Source organism: Lichenostomus cassidix, chromosome 14 (genome assembly GCF_008360975.1).
Source record: "Lichenostomus cassidix isolate B80296 chromosome 14, HeHo_3.0, whole genome shotgun sequence".
Classification (NCBI taxonomy): domain Eukaryota; kingdom Metazoa; phylum Chordata; class Aves; order Passeriformes; family Meliphagidae; genus Lichenostomus; species Lichenostomus cassidix.
Genome location: NC_139495.1, coordinates 4,910,455 through 4,932,262, shown reverse-complemented (window position 1 = coordinate 4,932,262; position 21,808 = coordinate 4,910,455). Strand labels below are relative to the sequence as shown.

The 21,808-nt window shown below is 44.9% G+C and overlaps 1 protein-coding gene across 4 annotated transcripts in view; it reads left to right on the top strand.

Moving 5' to 3' along the window:
• The window catches only part of ELFN1 (extracellular leucine rich repeat and fibronectin type III domain containing 1), a 101,924-nt gene that overhangs the window by 36,004 nt on the left and 44,112 nt on the right, over nt 1–21,808 (top strand). For all 4 annotated transcript variants that reach the window (XM_085074571.1, XM_085074567.1, XM_085074570.1 and 1 more), the window contains exon 3: nt 20,979–21,113. The gene's annotated coding sequence lies outside the window, so the exon portion shown is untranslated. The remainder of the gene's footprint in view (nt 1–20,978; nt 21,114–21,808) is intronic.

Here is a 21,808-nt window from a genome sequence, read left to right as displayed (position 1 = left end):
ACAGCTTGCAGGCACCTGGGAATAAATGGTGCCTTGGAACAATTTCATTGTTTCTATTCCGGGCAACAGGAATTCCTCAGATCTCAACATCAGTCCCCAAACCCTGGCGTGTTAGCATAACCTCCAGACAGCTACGAGTTTCTTGACCCAGAAAAAGGATAGGATTTATTGTGAACCCTGGGAGACCAGTGTCCTTGCAGCTTGTGTACCCTAATGGTGTGCAGCATATTGTGTGCTCCTCTGGCTGGAATTTTCTTGTCGAAACAGCTCTCTGTCAGCAAATGCCACTTCCACGAAACAGGCTTATGTGTGTGAAATCAAATCAATGTTGATTAATTTTCAGTTTGGAAGAGAGGGGGGAAGAAAACCCGTTAAAAATGTCAAGATGCCTTCTCCTTTCATTCTCGCAAGAAGAGCCTCAATTCTTTATCTCTTAATGACCTTTTGTTTAAAGCCTTCGTGTTTTGTAAGAAGTATTCAAAAAGAGGACGAAGCAAAATGAAGTGTTAAATATCTTTTGAAGGAGAATGTGTCTGTTTCCATGAGCTCTTTTTTGTGACTATTGTTTAAAGGGAGGCAGGAATTGCACTTCTTTTCTCTCTGATTTTTTGCCATTTTGTCCTAAACCAAGTATCCTTCCCAAGGCTCCCTGCTCTGCCCTGGCTGACACATGTCCTCTATGCTATGGGGATGGTTCTGATTCTTGCCTTGACACAGCTCCTTGTGTTTTTGTCAGCTTGAGATCCCTTCCTTCACCCAACTGGGGTGGTGGCAGCCCAGAGCAGCAGGCACACACAGGGTCCTGCCATCAAGTCAGAAAGCTTAAAAAAATTATAAATTACCTTAGTTGCTCATTATTTTTTTTAATGGGAAAGATGGGGACAAACGATTTAGCAGGGTCTGGTGTGATAGGATGGGGGGTGATGGGTTTAAACTAAAAGAGGGTCAATTTGGATTAGACAAAAGGAAGTTTTTTAGAATGAGGGTGGTAAAACAGTGGCACAGTTTGCCCAGAGAAGCTGTGGCTGCTCCTGGATCCCTGGAAGTGTACAAGGCCAGGCTGGACAGGGCTTGGAGCAACCTGGGATGGTGGAAGGTGTCCCTGCATGGCAGGGGGTTGGACTAGGTAACCATCAAAGGTCCCTTCCAAGCCAAACTCTTCTATGATTTTATAATCCTATGATTTTTTTGCACAGGCAGTTGGGGCAAAGCTTTTATATAGAGCTGGTCCACATTGTTTCACCCACATTAAGGGATTTTCTTTGGGCTTTGTTTTTAATCCTGGGAACAAGTTTTTTTTGACCTACATAAAAAAGTTTGCTCCAAGCGCTCGCATCCTTCAAAATCACTCATAAAACTTTAAAAAAAAATTTTTTTCAAGTTATTTGAAACTCATGTAAAAAATTTCTCTCTGGTTTTGTTAGTTTTCCTTTCCTCATCTCCTCTTATTTTTTTTAACTCTAAGTAAAAAGCAGAGTAGTGGGGGAGAAAGGAGTCATTAAAGAAAACTGAACATTTCTACTTGAAAGAATAAGAGTTGAACTGGAAAATGTTCTTTCAACTTAAAGAAGAAATATCAGGAAAAAGTTTTTTTCTGAAGGGTAAATATAAACATTTCCAGTGAAAATGTTCTGAGGGGAGAATGGTTATTTTGGAGCATTTCTCTTCCCCAGCCTCATGGGATGCCCTTAGTTGTACACTTAAAAATCTGAGCTTCACAGATCAAAGGCAGCAAACGCCTGGGATCCTCCTTGGGAGTGTGACTTTCCTGCTGCTGCTTGAGGGGATAAACTCTCTGGGTTGGGGGCTCAGAGTGAGCACAGGTTTGCTCCCAGACTGAGGGACCTGCATGGACATTTCTAACCTCTGGAGCTGGGATTTCCCCCATGAACAGGGCATGAGCACTCACTCTCATGGCTCATGAACCCTCCACTCCTAACTGATGCTCTGAGGGGCAATTTCAAAGCCATGGAGCCTTTTATTCCCCCTGCATCTCTTCCTGTTGCACAGAGCCCAGCTCTCCGTGTGTGCATCACTTTTCTCTTCTCTTTCCTGGCACCACCTCCCTCTCAGCCTTCTGACACATATGTCTCTTGCTGGAATTTTTTCTCCCAGCCTCCAGCACTCAAGCAGCCGAGCAGCATTTGTGTGTCTCCAACAAGTAGCCACTGAGCCTGAGAAATGCATTAGCTGCCTGACCTGGTTCCAGCCAGGTGTGAAAAGATGCAGTGGCTCTGGCTCTGCTCCACCTTTTCTGACCATGTGAGGAGAGGCAGAAGGCTTCTCCTCTCTCCACCAGTTTGTATCATTGAAGTCTATTAAAAAAAACAAAAAAACAGGATAGGAGTGGTGAGCGGATAGACAGAGCCAATCATGGGGAAAGCTGGGCAGATTAAAAGGCATTTACTGGGTTTTCTGTACTAGAAAAGAAAGAAGAACCCTTCAATTAGCTGTCTGCCCGAGGAGCTGAGCAGAAAGGGATGAAAGCTGAGATGCTTTTGCAGAAGCAAAGGGAAATTGCCAGCCAGGAGATGGCTTGTGGGCTCTGAGTCAGGCGTCATCGTCAGAGGGGTGTTCAGCATGTGGTGCTGCAAAGTGGGGAGCCTCCTCTGTCCAGCTTTTGTGCCTTGCCCTGCTTTCTGCCGCTGCTTTCCTTTTCTTGGGAGAGTTTCTGCAATCCTAAATTCGTGTTCAGAGCCTGGGAGCTTCACCTCAGCAAGTGCTGGTGCTCAGTGTCTGGAGCAGTCAGCTTGTCAGTGTGCTCAGGAGGGTGATGTGGGTGCTGAGCAGCAGGATCACAGCTCGTGGCCCTTGTCCTCCTCAGCCAAGGGCCTCCTGCCCCATATATCAGCACATCCAACCCCCTCTGGCCAGTGTTTTGGGTCACTTGTCACCGTTTTGTAAAGCAAACAGGTCACCTGGGAAGGGAAGAAGCAGCTGTTCTGCTTCCCAGGGTTTCAGGCATCTGCTCCTTGCACACACACACACAGACAGAGTCTGCCTTTACCTAACAAACAATTATTTAACAAAGTATGCAAATAGTATAATTACTGTTATTTGTTTAGCTGTTAAAAGTGTTTGAAATGTAAATGTCAACTTTGGGATTTTTTTTGCAGGGTACGTGTGCGTTGTTGGCTTTCTCTCTCTTGTGTGTGCTCTCCTCGGATTGCAATTTGATGAATTTCTCCTTGTCCTAGAAAAAAAAAAGCTAATGTGATTTCTCTGCGATTACAGCCAAAGACGCTGAAGTGGGGATTACTCACAGTAACTCCTCTTACTTAGCAGATCTGAGTGGGAGGCAGGATTCATTACACCGAGCAGAGAAACAAAGAGGAAATGTCTTTCAGCCGACTTGTGTCTGCCTAGGCAGCATCCTCACCATGCCAGGGCTTCCCTCCCTGGAAGGCAGAGGGTCAGGCAGGGCAGTGACAGTCATGGCAGGATCTTGGCAGCTCACAGGAACCTGCTCCTGGCCTGCCACAGCTCCTCCACGCACAGGAGGAGCAGCAAGTCTGAACTCTGGTTTTCTAAGAGAGGCTGGAGAAATAGAAATAATATTACAGCCACCAGTATGCTCGAAGTAGAGCCCTGGTACTCAGTATAATGACTTTTTACAAGGGTGTGTGCCACTGTCACCCATCCTGGCTGGCACTGGGGATGAATGGAGCTCTGGGCAGGTGGTCATCAGTAGGTCACAGCCTGTAGTCCAGGCAGTCAATCCAAGGCTTGTGACCATTGTCTCAGAGTCAGCCTGTGCTTTTGGTACTGACTGGCCTTGCAGTCCAGTCTCACAGCTGGGAGAGGCTGTCATGGACAGGGCAGTGCCCCTGGAACTGCAGCACCTCCCTGATGTTTCACAGCATCCCATACCTGCTGGGCAGAACCCAGCTTTGGCTTCAGAGCTCTCTCAGATGCACAGCTCCAAGATGAATCCAGTTGGATTCATCAGCTGGCAGCAAGCCTGGCACCAGCTTCTCCTTCAGCTGGCTTAAAAGCCAGCACAGGAGGTGGAGTGAAAGTGGAAAGGCTGCACTGCTGCCATATCCCACCCTCCACCCTCTCTGTGACCCCTGTTGGTGCAACGAGCTGGGATGAGGAGCTCATGGTTTTCATGGGAATCCCAGGGACGTGAGAGGGTTAAGAGTTTTCACCTCCAGTGTGAACCTGAGGACCTGGAAAGAATGAGGCAGCAAACACAGCTAACAGCTCAGCTCCTGGAGGAGCAGGGAGAGCTTTGTGCCCAGCTCAGCACCAAGGTGAGCCCCAGAGCCTGGTGCACAGCCAGGGAACTCACTGCTTGTGGCAGAAGATCAGGATTTCTCCACGTGCACATGCTGCCCAGAACCAGCTGTGCTTGTGCCCAGCATGGATCCAAGTCCTCTGGGATCAGTGGCTGTGACTGGGGGGCTGTTGGGACATGAGCCTGCCCAGGGTGCTGGTGGAGCACAAGCTGGGCTCTGTGGCACGACAAGAAGATGCTGAACCAGGCTTTGCTGCTGCTTGAGGTTTCCCCTGCTCTTTGGCAGGGCTTAGCTGCTGGCACAGGAGCAGTTTGGCGTGCTGGCAGAGTGCTGGGAGTTGGTGCATGGCTCTGGCACGTTCACCTCCTGGCTGGGGCTGTCCATTCTTTCTGGAGCAGCTCATTAGTGCCCTGCAGCCTGTGCAGGAACCTTCAGCCATCAGCAAGGCCACTGCTCCCTGGTCACTCCCACCAGGCACTTGGGCCATGGGGTGCAACCAGCAAAGCCACTTGGTTTTTAGTTGCAAAGACAGGAATCCAGTGACCTTTGGCAGATTTCATAGCCCAGCAGGCTTGTGTAATTGAAGCTGGTGATGATTTGTCATGGCTCTAAGCTTTCCCTATCTATTTCATTCCTCGCTCCCTCAGTCTCTCTTGTTCCCTCTTTGTCTTTCCTTCTTTGTGATCTCATTATCTCCATGCCTTTCTCTTTTACTCTCTTCAACCGTAGCATTTCCCAGCATGGAGAGCTACCTCAGGATCTATTCGTCTTCAAGGGATTTAGCTTTTGCCTGTCACAGTATTTTCTCCACTTCACATCCATTATCCATCTTCTTTCTATCCATGAACAGGAGAACTGCACCTGCCAGATGAATCCAGCCCATTCCATCCTAAATAATGCTTTGCTGTGGTCAGTTTCCCCAAGCAGCCATGAGCTCCAAATCCCAGCTTTCCACCCCCTGTCAGGTGAAGGTTGAAGTGACATTATCACTTTTATTGAAATTCACTGGTAGAAGGCAGGTTCAATGCTATTAACATATTTCAATTCAAGCCATTCTTATTTTAATTAGCCTTAAGTAATTAGTTCTAATTCATTGCCATTTTTTGCTCTGCATATTTTGGGTTATTTACTTCCCTTGCTAAGTAACAATTTGATGTAATTATGTGCTACTCATTCTTTCTATTTACATATGCTCACTCACTCAGATTTCCTCGTTTAAATTTCAACAGATCCTTTGAATTCCCTCTTGAATTGTTTTCTGAGTTGTCAGCGGTGTGGAAATTGTGGGGTGGAGAGAGAATTGATCCTCTTCTTTGGACATCCCTGGTGCCAAAGGCAGTGACAGTGCATGTGAGCACCTGGGCTGGCAATGGGCTGCTCTTGGCAGGGAAAGTCCATTGCCAGGCTTTGTTCCTGGGAGTCTGGATTCCCATATGAAAGGAGTTTGGGGATTGCATCCAACTCCCTCTGTCTTCCTCTTGGGATGCTTTAGCCCAGATGCCAAAGGGACCAGTCAGTGTTGCTGCTTTCTTTCATTTTCTTTGTGCAGCCAAAGACGCTTTGGCTTTCCAGAATGGAAATGCTCTGGCTTTCCAGAAGTGCAGTGCCTTCATTGCTCAAAAACTCTGCACCCTTTCAAGTCCTGCATTTTTTAGATATTTTGAGTATGTTGAGCAAATTTGTCACAAATTTATATATATCAGGTTTTTATCTGGAACGTATCTTTGTCTCAGCAACCATTTTTCTAATTCCTCTGAAGGACCATATTGTTGTGTTCTTCTTTCCTCAAGGACTGCCCTTCTCTTAGCACCTTCTCCACAGCTGAGATTCTCAGAGGGTTGTGGTTCATCCACCTGAGGCTGTTTGCTGAGCAGCTGCTCTGTACCCATCTTTTTCATTAACTCACAACTTGATTCTGAGCAGTCTTAACATGCCTTCCTGCAGATCCTGCAAAAACGTGGATTTCATGCTCACATGGAGTGTGTTTATACCTGTGTGTATACGCCTCACAACTTTTAAGTGCATTATCCAACTCCAGATGAATTTGATAGAGGGTAGCAGTCTCAAAAATAGCAAGTTCCCTCAAGGTTTGAGCAGACAGGCAGAGGTAGAAGAGAGATGCCCTACTTCTACTGAGGAAAAAGCTGCCATGTTGTGCTGAGCCTTTATTTGATGCTGGTGAATCCATCTGGGAGAGAACACAAATCTCAGCACCCCACCCACAGGAAGGACTTCAATCAGCCCATGCCCCTTCTCCATGCCTAAGTCAATCAAGCTCTGGGAAAGCAGGATTTTATAGTTCTGGTGCTCATGGAACTACTTGTTTTTGGGGTTTTTTTTCAAGTAGCTTTTTCTCTAAAATCTTATCAGCCCTTTGAATCCATGTCCCATTAGCAAATCCTACTTGCTTCATGAATATGCACGTTCACAATGTGTAGCATTGGCTTAACTGCTCCCATTGAAGTTGGTAATAAAACTCCTGCTGACTTCAAAGAGAATAGAGTCAGGCCGATGCTGAGTGCTTTGGAAAATCCCACCCCTTGTTGTTATTTTATTCTTAACACATCCACTCAGGAGCTGTGGGATGAGACTAAATACTCCAGAATGAGTAAAGAGGAAGAAGAAAAAAAAAAAAAAAAGAAAAGAAAAAGAAGAAAAGATCAAAGAGCCAAAAATGAAAATCCAGATTCTGGGGTAAATATTTAAGGACCTGTCTTTAAAGACTTGCAGTGAGAGCAGTTCTGCTTTTGTTTGGGGAAGGGTCACAAACTGCTGCCTTGAGACAGGAGAGTCACTTCATACCTCACACTGAGGCCATGGGTGGAAGTTCAGATGTGAATGATCAAATTGTGGGACCTCCAAACTGTGCCAAGGCTACACATCATCATGAGCTGGAGTAGAATTGATTCCTTAAATTCTGTCCCTACATTTCAGTTCTCCATGTCTAGGAGGGTCCAAAGAGGTTCTGGTCCCCTCTGCTGGCACCAGGACGAGGCAAAAGTCCCAAAGTATCCCATGGGTTATCAACTCTGCAAGTGAGCAGACTGAAAATCTCTTCAACTCTATCTGAAATGATCCTCTTGCTGTGAATTATGCAGGGAAAAGCTGTAGCAGAGCTTTACAGCTCTTCAGTTCGTTTCTGTTTTTTTTTTCAGGTGAACTACATTCTCAGGTCTTTGTTTTCCCCATACTTGGTGCCAAAGCTCCCAGACTACCATGGGAAGGTGGAAGGTTCCTTGCTACCACCCAATTTAGTGGAGCATTATGCACCCAACTGACTCCAAGGGGACATAAACATACTTAAAATTGTAATACATGAGTGATTTCCACTGGGCAGAACTCCCTCAATGTGAGCTCATTCCCACCTGTTTTGCTGAATCAGGGCACGTTCTTCTTGCAGGGACTTCGTGTTTCAGTGTGGGCTATTTTGGTATTTTCTTCTCCTAAGATTATTTCCACTGGAAAAAACACAGTATTTTTCATTCCAGCAGTATTTTTGGTAACAGTTACTATTTCCTGACAATATGTCTGTATTTTAGGACCAAACCAAATTACATGTTGGAAGCTCCTTTCCCCACTGCAGTTTCTTCAGCACTACTCACAAGCTGGTTACATCAAGACCATAATCTGGAAGAGACACAATAGAGGCTATATTAAGTTTTATACAGACTTGCCATCAAATTACATGCAATAGCTACTTGATCATGTTATGTCAATCCATTTTCCCTGGCCGTTTGGAAAGCAGTTGCTTTTATCTTGATGGCTTGTTTTTTAATTCAGACCTTGAGAGGATTTTTTTTTGTCTAATGACTGCAGAATTCTCCTGTTCACGTGGTTTAGTGCAATATGACTGTCAGTGCATAGCTGCATGATAAGGGGTATTGCCAAAAAGGACCCTCTCACTGTAGTTAATTTTTGTTGTTTTCCTGATTTTTTTTGTCTTTTACTATCTGTTCCTTGACATCTATAAAAATCTTGACAGCAGTTAGAATTTGATGCTCTAAAACAGGTTAGAAACAGTGACAAATATTTTTTTTTGCTCTCCTGCCTGCCACCGTGCTCAGAAGACTGTGAATTTACCATCAAACTTTTCTTTTAAGCTCAATAATAATAAGTAAAACCCTACTCCCTGGCTGCACCATATAATCATTATTATCTTACAAATCCTAAGTGCTTTGTATAATCTTCAAGGCTGTGCTCCTAGTACTGTGCCTTAGGAGAAAATAGAAGGATCATAATTGTGGAAAAATGCATTTTGCTGCATCTTTTGCCAGTTCCCTGAGATCAAAATGGTTAATTTCCTATTAACCATTATATTCCATTAACCAAAAGGGTTAATGCTCTATGCCTTGTACAAACTTTGTATCAGTACAGTTATGTCTGGTGAGTCAGAACAGGGTTTATCCTGCAGATTTTTCTTGTTGGTTGATTCCTTTAGCATGGTCATGGAAAGAACTAAAGAGGTTGAAAGACTCTCCCGTTTGGATTAGATACAAATCATTCCTAATTTAAATCCCAAATATCTATTGTTCTTCTGGTCAGTACTTTAACTTGAAGCTTAATATTAGTTTTCTCTAAAAGCAGTCAAAATTGAGTATTTTGACTCAATAAGTTTTATTATTAAAAAAGCCCTGTATAGCTATGGTTGCACATTTTTTTAAAGTGCCAAAGAAATCTTGGATCATTGCAGAAGTAACCCAAAGAATGAGTGGAAATGATGAAGAAAGAACTTCACACAAAGGCTGCCTTGTTGGCACCTGTGCACTTTGTTCTAGACTTCAGTTTCATCCTGAAACTTATGTAAAAGCGCCGTATGGGGTGAAACTTTTCAGTGTATTAAACCCATCCCATAATGTTTATTTTTGTATATGGACAAGAGATTACAGCTTTTCCACTGAACCTCCAAAGTCATCATCAAAAGCCATCGTTACTTTGTGAATACTTTGTAGTCTGCTATCTGTCCTACACTAGTTAATTCATGTAAATCTAAAGAAGTGGTTGCAGGCAGGATGGCATCAGAAATATGGAAATAGAGCATCTGGGTAGAAAGGGTAGGTTTTTGCAACGTTTCCATTGAAATTATTTTTTTCCTGCCAAGTGAACAGATGCAGTGAAAACAGACAGTCTTATCGGCAGCCTTTCTTTTGGGGAGATTAAATGAGTGAATGATCTATCAAAACATATTTTTCGTTTGATTAAACAGACGATATTTATAGCATTTCTAAATATAAACCAAACTGAGGCGAGAAAAGAGGAAGGTTCACAAAGAATGGCCACTCTACAAAGTCAGGTGCTGTTCCTGTACCCAAAAGTATTTTAAAATTCCTGTTTTTCCACCTAAGCTGAGTGAATGCAGTTCACTGCACTCCGAGGGTGTTTAGCAGACTTACAGTCCTGATGCTCATATTTTGGTTTGATGCTGTGAGCTGCAGATATGTTTGCTTATAGATTGCCTTTTGTTTCTCATTAGAATAACAACAACATACCTTAGGGTTTCAAGAGTCTGCCTTTTTTTTTATGTTACAGTACAAATTCTGCAATAAATAGCTGGAAAGCCTGAAAATATAGCACTGAGATAATGGAGGAGTTTATACCTTGCAGGAAAATATGTGATTCTGACATTTGGTTGCATTCTGAATAGAATATTGAATTGCTATTAAAATATACTTCAGGTTAATTTTAATGTCATTTAAATATGAATGTTTAAAGATTTTGTTGTATGATAAAAACAGGAATGGAAAATTCTCCTGAAGCCTTGCAAATGAAATGCTTGATTTATCAAAACATTCCTAATTCCTTTAAAATGTGATTTTGCCAGAACTAATTCATGTCATGAGAAATTTCAGTTTTGTTGAAATGCAACTTTCTGCTGGGAAAGTGAACTAACACCTGACCAGGTCTCCCTGCTGGTCACATTTAATTCCTTTCCTGGAAATTACAAGGTTTTTAACCCTTTGACCATTGGTATGATACTGTAATATTGGGCTTTTTTGTATTTGTCTTTTTCCAAACTGAGCTACATCTTCTTATTAAAATAATTTTGCATTTGTTCTGAAAAATTTCCATATTTTTGTACTTTATATAAACTCCCTCGTTATAAGGCAAGGCAAACCCTTTTATCTTGCTGCCCCTTTCATGGAAGTCTCCTTTGGCCACTTTTATTTGTGATTTTGCCTTTTCCCTTGATTATGTATTGAGATTTCTGTTAGACTCTTTAGTATTCTGTCCTGCTTTTGGGCTGCAGTGTTCATCTCTGTTGTCTCTGTGTTTCCTTATCAAGGAAGGCAGGGCTTTTATAACTGCATTTTCTTTACACTGTTAACAATCCCAAAAAATTCCCTGAAATAGCAGTTTTCGCTGCTTAATGTAAGATTTCATCATGAGTAATCCTGAGTCATTTAATTTCATATCTTTTAAAATGTCTTTTCTAAGATGGTCAAACTGACATTTGTGTTCTCTGTCAACATAGTATTGAGTCTAATACTGTGTGTTCCCTTCTTTCCAGTGAACAATCTGAACCCGAAAGATATCATTATTTTAGTGGTTTTGCTTGGATATTTAAATGCTGGTATGGAAGATGATTATTGACTTTTCGCTTAAATGATGCAGTCTTCTGCAAAAATCAATTTTCCTTATATATTCACCAGCTGTATTTAAGAACTAGCATTTGGCTAGCACTTTTCACAATTTAAAATAGAAAAATCTCTCATGCGGTGGCTTTCCTTAAGAGATCTCCAACACTTCCCTGTCACATTAATCTGTTTTTAAATAGAGGAAAATTGAGGCAGAGATGTGGAAATTTGTCCAAGGAAGCTCAGCGGTTGAAGCAGGCAGAAAAAGAGAAAACAAGCCGAAATGGAGAAACCAAGCATTGGTATCTGTCCTGCTGGATCGTCACATTGTTAAGTGAATCTGTTCAATTCACAGGAGTCTAATTTACAGCACTCAGGCTCTAGGAATCCTGTGTGCTCCACATTTCTGGATAGACAGATGGATGCTCCCTTCACATGTCCACGTTACTTTTGGTATCACACCATGAATTGAAGGACTTTCTCTACCTTGTCTAGAACACATTCCCATGAGCTCTGTGAGTAGCCTGTTAAATATGGACGATCCGTCTTGATTTTCCAGATGAGTCAGGAAAAAATACCAGCAATTTTTTTTGACAGGTATAAGCCAACTGGTGTGGAGAACTGAAGTCTCCAAGGCATTTCCCTGGCCCCCAAGGAGCCCTTTGGCTTCCAGCCATCAGCTCTTTGTCATCAGCTGCATGCTGTTCCTGGCAGTAGCATGCCCCAGGAATGAGCAGAAATCTCTCTCCTGGTGAATTAGTGCTCACAGCTCTTTAGCCTCATGAATTCCAACCCCGCTCTTCCTCTACATTTGTTGGCTTTGGGGAAGAGTCCTGACTTTTTTTTTTTTGCAGTTTACATGCTCAGAACCAGTTGTGAACATTTCCTTTGGAAAGCTGTTCACGGATGGCAGCCTGGCCTTCCTCTGGTGACTTCTCCTGCTGTTTAATTCCCTGTTTGATTTTCTCATGTTGATCTTTGAAATGACAATGCCTGGTTTTCCTGTAGAGTTCCTGGATCCCGAGTCCTGGGTTTTGAACAGATAACCTGTCCCATGTTATACAGCAGGAGTGGAATCTGGAGAAGTTTTGGCAGGATGGCTCTAAGAGATGGCTTAGATGGCTCTAAGATCTAAAACCTGAGCTGGCACTAAGAACTTGATCTTCTGAGAGGACTGAAACCAGCTCTCTCTCAAGTCATGGAATGTAATAATCTCATTTATTTCTGGAAGACCCACAGCAAGAAGCCTCCTAGAACACAGTAGCATTATTTTTGCAATGTAGGTTATTAGCACCAGGTAGGTCTACAGCAAAACACAGACGTGAAACCTTCTGTCTGCAAAATAGCTCTTCAGGTTGTAACCAAACCCTTAAAATTGCAAGACATGGCTGTTCAAAACTGGGAAGATGGGTACAAGAATACAGCTGATGCCTCAAAAATAAATTGTTGGTTTGTAGAAGTTTGGAATTGCTAATCTCAGGAAAACCCAAGCTCTGTAAAAGGCTTGGTCCTTTTAGAAAAGCTGCACTCGATTGAGAGACCAGTTCCTACTTTCCTCTCAGGACTGCAAAATTACAACTTTCAGGTCACACTTAGCAATTGGATGTAATCTGTACCTTTTGCATGACATAAAAGAACTAGATGAGATAATCAGGCACCAGCGTGTCCTCAGTTCTTTTTTAAACACTGAGATCACTCCAGGGTGTACTTACGATGATTTCTCCTCCTCAATCTCCTGTCTGTTGAGGGAAATGCTTCTCTTGTGTCTGCTTACCACAGATGTTGGCCAAGTGCTCCCAACCTACCACCACGATGGCCACAACTTGAGTTGTCTTCTCTGGTGGAGCACTCCCTGCTTTAGCACGAGACAGGTGAAGTGTCTAGGCCAAGTTCATCATCCAGACTCCATAGTCAGTGGAGAAACTTGAACACCTCCAGAGTGTAATTCATCCCATCCAAAAATAGATGTTTAAGACAGGAAGAATGAATCACTCTCTGGGGGCTGGTGCACGTCTCTCTGTTCACTGATGATAAAAGAAGTCTAGACAATTACCTTAACCTAGACATCCAGCTGTAAGACACCTTCAGCTGCGTGAGATCGAGCTGTGCTTTCAGCTCCCTAAGGACCAATTTCCACCCCCCTGTTCAAATGGGAAGTAGTTTTCTGATTTCACAGCAGCTTTCAAGCTGAAGTCACTGACAATCAGAATCTCAGTGAGCCACATATGGCAGTTTTACCATAACTGAATAGCTTTTTAATGAAAGGGTTTATACCCTCAGTCCCATCTGGGAGTTATCCATGAGAAGTTGATGGTGTTTTGAGGAATATTTCTATTACTTGCTGAATCATTGCCACCATTAAATATTGCTGCACAATTTCCTCCCCAGGAGTCTGTTGCATGTAGATAATATTCAAAATGTGGTCCCCATTGATTACTTTGATTGAACACATGCCACGCATGATGTTCTCCATGAGCAGGAGCCCAGCTCTTCAGCTGCTGGTTGCAAACACTCTCATTTGTGAGTCTATTTCTTGTGGTCTGAAATTCATCTCTCATCTTCTCTCTTGCCTTCCTATGAGCTCGTTTGTTAAAGCATTAGGGGAAGGGCAGACAGGGAAAGGCAGTGGATGACTGCAGAAGGCAGCAGAGCACCAAGACCATGAGGAGCATCTACAGAGCCTTGGAGAAGGAAAGTACAGTGGAGACAGCTGAGAAGAGAAAAAGGCTCCAGCACTGGACAACCAAAGAGATGGGGTTGCCAGTTCCCAGTCCACCACTGCAGTTCCTCACTGCTCACCTTGCTCCATGGAGGTGACCAGTGCAGGAACAAAGCTGGCAGAGCAATCCAAGGTTCTTGGATGTTGGCTGCTACCCTTTCCAGCCCATGACTTAGAGCAAAGCCTCCTTCAGCTGGCGTTCCCACGAGGAGAGCAGGCAGGGAGCAGAGCCAGCCCAGCCCAGCTTCAGCCCCAGGTGGTCATTCTTGCTCCCAGGGCAGTGGTGTCTCTTCCCATTCAATTGCAGAGCAGACATGAGAGGATGATGATGGTGTCTCCAAGGGGACAGATGGTTCCCTGGCAGAAGTGGACAGATATGCTACTCCATGGACAGGGTGAACTGGTGGAGAGGAAACTTCAAGGTGCCAATCTGTGTGTCTAAAGCTTCCATCCCAGGCTGGTTAAAAAGTTTGGAGACTACACACCTTTGGCATCTCTGCAGAGAAGAACAGCTCGCCTTGAAGTACATGAAAATTTAATTCCTTTGACCTTTGTTTTTAGATTATTTTTTGCCCTTGCTGTTTTAAAAATTCAATTCAAATGGAAGCACAGTCTTAAAGGCAAATACTTGAAAAACATATTGACCAATATGGTTAATGGGAAACATTCAGTTTTTCAAGATGTCCTTTTTCTCTCTCTTTTGGAAGACGGCAGGAAATTTGGATGGATCCTGAAATGTTTGGGTGGGGGGTTTTTTTGGGTTTTTTTTGCATGTGTATGTGAACTTTCCAGTTGCCAGAAAAAATAATTTGCCTAGTGATGTTACAGGTGCCTCTTTGCTTCCCCTGCCAAGACATCTGCCCACTGCTGCCTGCAGGAGCCCCCAGTGGATTCCAAGCCCAAGCAATGGATGTGTTTCTCTCTGGGAGTTCCCTGCTTCATCCCTCACTGTGTCGGAGTTGAACACATCCTGCCAAGATTCCAGCAAATATCCAAGAAAAGGTTGAGATATTCACCGAGCTCAAACCATTGTACAAGAAGTACCCTGAAGCAAAAACAGAGCTGTGAGACACCATCACACCGAGTCGCTTCCCCCACCGCGGCAGGCACCATGCCGTACCAGACAAACTCCTCCAGATAGGATCCAGGCAGAGATGTTTGCTTAACACAGCAGCTCTTTGAAAAGGCAAATAAATGGACAGTGAAGCTACACAGACGTGTCACTGTGCAGCGATTTCCGTTTAGCATTTAAGTTTAGTGCCAGGAAACCCTGACTCATGAATATGAAATCAGAAGGAAAGGAAGAAAGCAGTTGTTCATTATTAGAGCTTCGAATTGGGCATGTGGTGGAAATTAGCATTAAAAAACATGCAGGTTAAAAAGAGAGGGGCTGGCTCTGATGGTCCAGGAGGCTTGAAGAGCCTGGCTATTCCACCAGGGGATGTGCTTTTGTGGAGTCCTTTCTGCTCTCAGGCTTTGCCCATGCAGTGCTGCTCCTAGAAAGAACTCTGGAGCTCAGGGTTACTCATGGTGAGGCTCTTGCTCACCTAGAGGTGGGGGAAAGCAGGTCCTGAATATTCTTGGAAATCCTCCAAATTTACATTGAGGCAATGGTGAGCAAAGGCAGGGAAGAAGAGCTGCTTAATAATCACCAGAAATAAGAGAAATAACCAAGAGGAACCTCCAAGAAAACAGATCAACCTCAGATGAAAATCCTGAGGTGCCTAAAGGAAGCTCACATTTGATTGAGACTCAGTGGGTTAAAAATGAAGGAACCCACAGCCTTGATCCTCCTGCAGGTGGGATGCCTGTCTCTGCCCTTCACCTGCACTCTAGAGCTGAGAAAAGCCTCTGTGAACCAGGTTCCCTTCAACACAAGCTATCTTTCTTCCAGCCATGAGGGTGGGACACCATCCTTCTTCCTGCACATATTTCACCTTGAAAAAGCTGAGTTTGTTCCACCAAGGAGGGATATGGGTCAGAATCATATAACCATACAATATCCTGAGTTGGAAGGAGTCCAAAAGGGTCACTGAGTCCAGCTCCTGGCCCTGCACAAGACAACCCAACTCCAAGAATCACACCAGGCACCTGAGAGTGTCATCCAAACTTTTCTTGAACTCTGGTAGGCTTGGTGCTGCAACCACTTCCCTGGGTTGCCTGTTCCAGTGCCAAGACACCCTCTGGGAGAAGAAACGCTTCCTAATATCCCTAAGAAGAGCAATGCTATTGCAGCAAATATGTTTGATGGTATCAGGAAGGATGAAGCAAATAAAGATATTGCTGCAGGGTGGCAAGGGCTTGATTTCCAAAGCAGCTCCTTGCATTGAACCCTGGGAGCAGCTCAAGGCAACAAGGAAGTGTGTCATCCCCTCCAGTGTCTCCATCTGAAGCCGCCCAGCTGTGCTGTATAAGTACTCCTCTGTTTCCTTGCATTTTGGTAATTCCAGTGCCCTTAAAATATGACAAGAGCTAATCTAGCAGTGCAGGGCACAGCTAGGTTGCTATTTGCAGTTACAGCAAAGCGTTTGGCTGATACCCCTGGCCTGGAGGATGCAAGGTGCCAGGCAGGAGGCTGGACAGTGGGCTGGGTGGGCAAGCAGATCCGGGGCTGGACAGTGTCCCCATGCCACCTCTGCCCCCAGTGACAGCATGGTTGTTTTGCAGAGCCTGGCTTTGCCCCAGGCCAGGCTGTGGGAAGCTGCTGGCAGGGCTCTGCTCCACCCCGTGCAGCTATGACAGCTCCGGAGAGTCGTTAGCAAGCAAGGCGCGCTTGACGTGAATAATTAAAATACCTGCTGTGCTTTTAAATAGTTCAGAGCCAGCCTTGGAGCTGCGTGTGTGAGCGATGGCTGCTGTCTTTGGAGGAGGCCAGAGGAAAAAGGAGGGCTGATATCCAGTTGAAAATTAAGGGCTTGGTGCTGCTTCTGGCAGGAGGAGGGATGATGCTGGCAGCTTGCACAGGGATGCAGGCAGTCCCTAGTCCTGAGTGAGGCTGGAGGCTGACACAGCTCTCCTTGCTGATGAACAGACATCATGGCACAGAACTCTCCAAAAGTCTCCTCTCTGCCAAAAATTTGAGCAGCAGTGGAGCTCAGCACCCAGCCTGCCAGCTGCCCCAGGGCTCTCATGCTGGTTCAGTTCTCCAAACCTGTGGGATGAGGATGTGGAGCAGGGGAACAGGGACAACCCCACAGGTTTGGGGCTCAGTCAGCACTGGCAGCATAGGGCACTTCACCTGAGCACACGTGGATGGGGTCCAGGGAGGATGCACTCTCTTTTACAAAGATTTCCCCAAGATATCAATTAGACACTGAAATCAAAACAATTTCTGCATGAACAACTAACAAAGAGTTCTGTGCAGCCTCTCAGCAGCTGGACTCCCTGTGTTCTACCCCCAGCTGACTCGGATTTTGTATCAGAATAGCACTGAAGGACCCTGTCCCCCAGCACGGAGGAGCTTCATGGGAAGATATCACACACTGTGGCTGTGGCAGTGCCGCTGGAGCGTGGAGCTGGGAGCTGGGAAGCTGTAAATCATCTCTTCTTGTGAAAAAATGGGTTTCTGGGCAGCGAATGGAGGGAAAAATTACATTCCTCATGAGTTGGTTTCAGATTGAATTAAACTATTGTTTGACCATAGATGTATATTATATTTTTTATATATACACACTTTTTGCCACGGAGAGCCTGGACAATTCCAATTTGGGGTCACTGTGCAGTGTCTTTCCTTTTTTTTTTTTTTTTTAGTTCAGCCAACGAACCAAAAAATCTGTTATTCATCACAGCTTTGCCATGATTACCTCCAAGGCAGGTGAAAGCAAAGGTTTTAGTGGAGACAGGGGAAAAAAAGGCGCTTTGGGGACTGGCATCTTGAGGAGTGAGGGAGAGCTGTGTGCTGACAGCTTTGCAGCAGTGTGTGAACAGCATCCTGATGTGTGGTCCAGTCCCTGCTCCCATGTGGGCAGTGGGAGCTGCTGCCTGCACCCCTTTCCCATGGCCCTTCTCCCACAAAAGGTGCTGAAGATCGACAAATTAGCCTTCTCCCCCACTGCAGAACGTTATCCATCTAAGGATTTCCTTTAATTTAGAGCCATGTAGAGTTTGAAAAGCCCTTCAAGTTCACTTGGGCTGATGAATTGGTAATTGAGTGTACCTGGATGTCGGTGCCGGCTCTGCCTCTCTCTGCATTTGTATCAGTCCGTGTTTGTTTTCTGCAGCTGTAAATCACTCAGAACTTGGAGAGGCTTTTATCAAATCCTGCTAGGAGCCAGTCGTTTTCCCTTTCACAAACACATTGCTAATGCCACGTGGAACCCACTGGCTTTGCTGTTCATTTAAAAACAATGAGGATGGTATTAAATGAGAAGGAAAAATCCCTAGCAACGAGGGAGAAGGAGGAGGAAAAGAATTGCTCCTGTCTCTCTGGAGTTTGCTCCTTTGGTCTAATGTCTGTCCCATTGATCTCCTAATACGCTCTGCTTTGAGAACCTGATTTACTGCCCCACTCTCTCTTATCCCCCTGCATGTCTCAGGGGTGTGCAGCACAAATTCTCAGCTTCATCAGCCACCAGCAGGTCAAACACCAGCCTCAGTCCAGCCAGTGCTTCCCCTCCTGGTCTGCTCCCCTGTGCCCCTTTCTGCACAGCCCCAGCTAACACTGGGCATTGAGAGTTAAGCAGGTGGTTTTAGGGGTTTAAGAGCTCTTCATCTCAAGGTCTCCAGTTTCTCCAGCGTGTCCTTGGTGTCTCCCTCTCCAGTGGCTCTGACCATCATCAGCTGTAGAGGGAGCACAGCTGGCTCCCTTCCCACACTTCTCATATCCACGGCTCAGCCCAGTCCATGTGCTCCAGCACCGACAGATTTTGCAAAAGGGAATTTCAAACAGGAGAGGTAACAGTGCTGATTTGCATTTCTTGGAGCTGCTCCGACCCCTCACCCAGTGGAAAAGCTGGAGCAGCACCACGTTTCTGGCATAATCTGACCACCCAGCCTGTGCTTGAATTTAGATTTTTCAATGAACTCTTACGTTGCTGTTTGCTCAGTGGAGAAAACAGCAAGTTATATCCATTGATAAAGAAATGGGAGGACTTTGCAATCTGCGTGTGAATGTTTTGTGAGCACAAAATGGGGTGAAGTTTGCCAAACAATTATTCATTAGGAATTGTTCACTCAGCTCTAATTGCTCGGGTCTAATTGTTCTTAGAAAGGACTGTGTGACATCTTTGTAATGCACAGTTAAGGTCAGAAAAGAGTTGATAGGAATTACTTCATATTAAGCCAAGCTTTTCTTTGGATGTAACGGTACTATTCCTGCTTAGCTGGAAGGAACAGTAAATGATGCTGCTTGGTTTCTTGTTGGCCCTGTGCAGCTCAGGTAGCTAATGGGGGGTGAGTGGTGCCTTGTTGACTCCCACTTTCTCTGTGGAAGGAGTAATTAAATTCACCTGCAGAACGCCCATCTTCTCATGCGTGGCAGTGTGCAACTTCCCTGCATTTCAGCTAACTAGATTAGAGATTACGCATGCCAGGATTGCTGATGAGAAAGCACCAGCTAGAAAGGATCTGGCTTGGCTTTCAGATCCCAGCTGTTATTTGCAGGATTTATGTTTAGGAAAAAACATCTTTTTTTTTTTTTTGCTTCTAACCTGACAAACTTTTTCTGGAAACCCAGAGGAACAAGCACCAGGGAGCCCCACTGTCTGTCTTCCAGCAGCATTTTCTGAAATGGAGCAACACTTTAAAGTCTTGCCAGCCCAGTCTTTCACTTCACAGAATACATGCCTGTCTCTAAAATACCAGGTTATTTTTCCTTACCCCCATAATATTCCTATCCAACATTCACTCACCTGGAAATCACCAATTCAACGTTCACCTACCTGCATTCAAATACCTATCACTGTTCTTGTGCTACTGCCCTTCTCCTTCCAATTTAGAGATTATATTTCATAACTGACCTCCAACTACCTGTTGCCTCCCTGTGACACTTCACCCTTGTCTACCTGATTGATTAGTCTATTATGCTCTCCACTCTTCCTGATGACTTAGATTGCCTGGTATCTGTCACAGGCTTCCCTTTGTTCCCTAATATTTGTGCAGTTTTGGAACACCCTCCGGCTGCCATTCTCTCTCCATATTCCCTGGCCACCACTTTCCTCTCTTATGAATGTCTAGTATGGAAAAAGGAGAAGAAATCTTTTGCAAAATAAACCCCTACCTGCTGTGAGTTCACACATATGCTGGTAAAACACACTTCTAAGACACTGTCATTTTCAATGGGGCTCTTTATTTCCTTTGCACCATTTTGAGGTATAAAAATGTCACCAGATCAGGCTGTGATCAGTGACACGGCTTGGAAAGCAGCTTTCCCCAGCAAATTTCCTCACCTGTGAGTCAGTGAAGCAGTGACAGAGAGGGAGCAATGTTGTGTTTAAAGGTGTGTGTGGGTAGTAGGGTTCTGCCTCTGCTGGGGGAGAGGTCTGGGACGTGTCCCAGATCCATCCATCTCCCTGCACTTGTCAGAGGTTGTCCAGCTCTCTGATATTGTTCCAGGCTTGTCCCAGCTCTGTCCATCACTCTGACATTTAATTAACTGCCCTGTTCCCCTGGATCTTGCACTGGATTTGTGTTGTCTTTCTGGAATACCTCTTAGGTCATGTCTGAATATTACTAACAGGAGGAGTAAAAAAAATGGTTGTCACTAATATTGCTATTATTGTTACTGTGCAGATGATAATAAAACAAGACAGTGAATATCACAAAGATGAGTACTTTTACACTCAGTGTCACTTCTTGCTGTTCTGGTTGTTTGGCATCACAGGTGAGCAGGAACTGACAGCAGTGGGAAGCAGAGAGAGCCCTGGCCAGCCAGGCATCCAAAAGTAATAGAAAAACAACGAGGGTGTGGGAGCTGACCACTGAGAGCAATAAGATCACATTGAAGATTTAAAAAGACATTTATGAGAACAATCTTCAGGTGTAACGAGGATTATTAAGCTTATTAAAACCTTCCCATGCTGGGTGGCTGGTGCTGGTCGTGGCAGTGGCTCCTCACTCCTCCAAGAGCTCTGCATTGATGTTTTGTACCATCTGCCCTGGGCATGCCCAGAGCTATCCATCTTCCTTGCATCTTTTTCCATCCCTGTCTGGCATTTGTCCCTTTCTTTTTGCTTCAGTCCCAGGTCCCCTTGCAGCATTTCTCACAGTCCCTCTTCCACTGGCGAGTTGATTTCTTCTCCCTTTTAGTTACTCCGCTGAGCAGCTGCTCTCATTTGGATCTCCCTGTGCTCTTCTCTCCCTTCACCTCTGGTCCCTGTGCCTGTGTTTGATCCATGGCTTAAGCAGCTGCTCTGTCCCTGGGATGTCTTGGTGTTAATCAAGCCATCAATCCATCTTTTATCCCCTCTGATCAAACTCCCTCTTACGTGTTCTCTTTTATCCTTGCAGTTCAAATACTGGGCTTGGTGACCACCTCGTGAGATCCCGAATGCAGCATCCAGCGTGCCTCCCAGCCCCTGCAGACAGCAACTAGGAGACCTTCAGGACTGTGGGGGAAACCAGCAGTGACTCACAGGCTCAGAGGTGAGGGGTAGCCTTGTCCAGAGCATCTGTGGAGTGAGAGGAGTGGCTGGTGGGAGAGACCAGCAGGGATGGAGCAAATCTTCCTGGGGAGGATTCCAGGGCTGGAAAATCCTCCCCAGGAGTGCATGGCACAGGGGAGCCTCGTGGCATTTGTGTCCAGCAGGGAAGAGCCTGGAGCAGACACAGTGAGCCAGGGTTGTGTTTCTTACATTGGTATTATGGGGGTTATTCCTAGTGGGACTCTTCTCTGGGTGCTGACCTTCCTGGGGAATCCCTGAGGGGCTGAGCTGTGGCTGCTGCACTCCTCAAAGTGTGCTAACAGAGTTATCATGGTTGCATTTTAAATTTTTATTTTTTTAAGATTGAATTCACATTCTTTTGTTGAGATTTAAGGAATGTGGAAAAAGCACATTATTTCTCCCCAACAGATGAAGAGTGCAGAGTGCGCCTGCATCCCAACTTCCACAAAATTCTGTTTTACAAAGCAGAAAAAGAACTTTGGGTTCATGTTGGAGCTGTAGCACAGTTTTCTAAGACCAGATTTGGCCCTCTGTTCTCTGTTCAAATGACAAGCTGTGCTGGGCACTTAGAAATTTTCTCCCTCTTCCTCATCTCCACCTTGACATTATGAAAAGGGTTTTCATCAATCTGTTGAAAAAAGGAGATAACTTTTGTATAAAAGTGCACGGTTGACA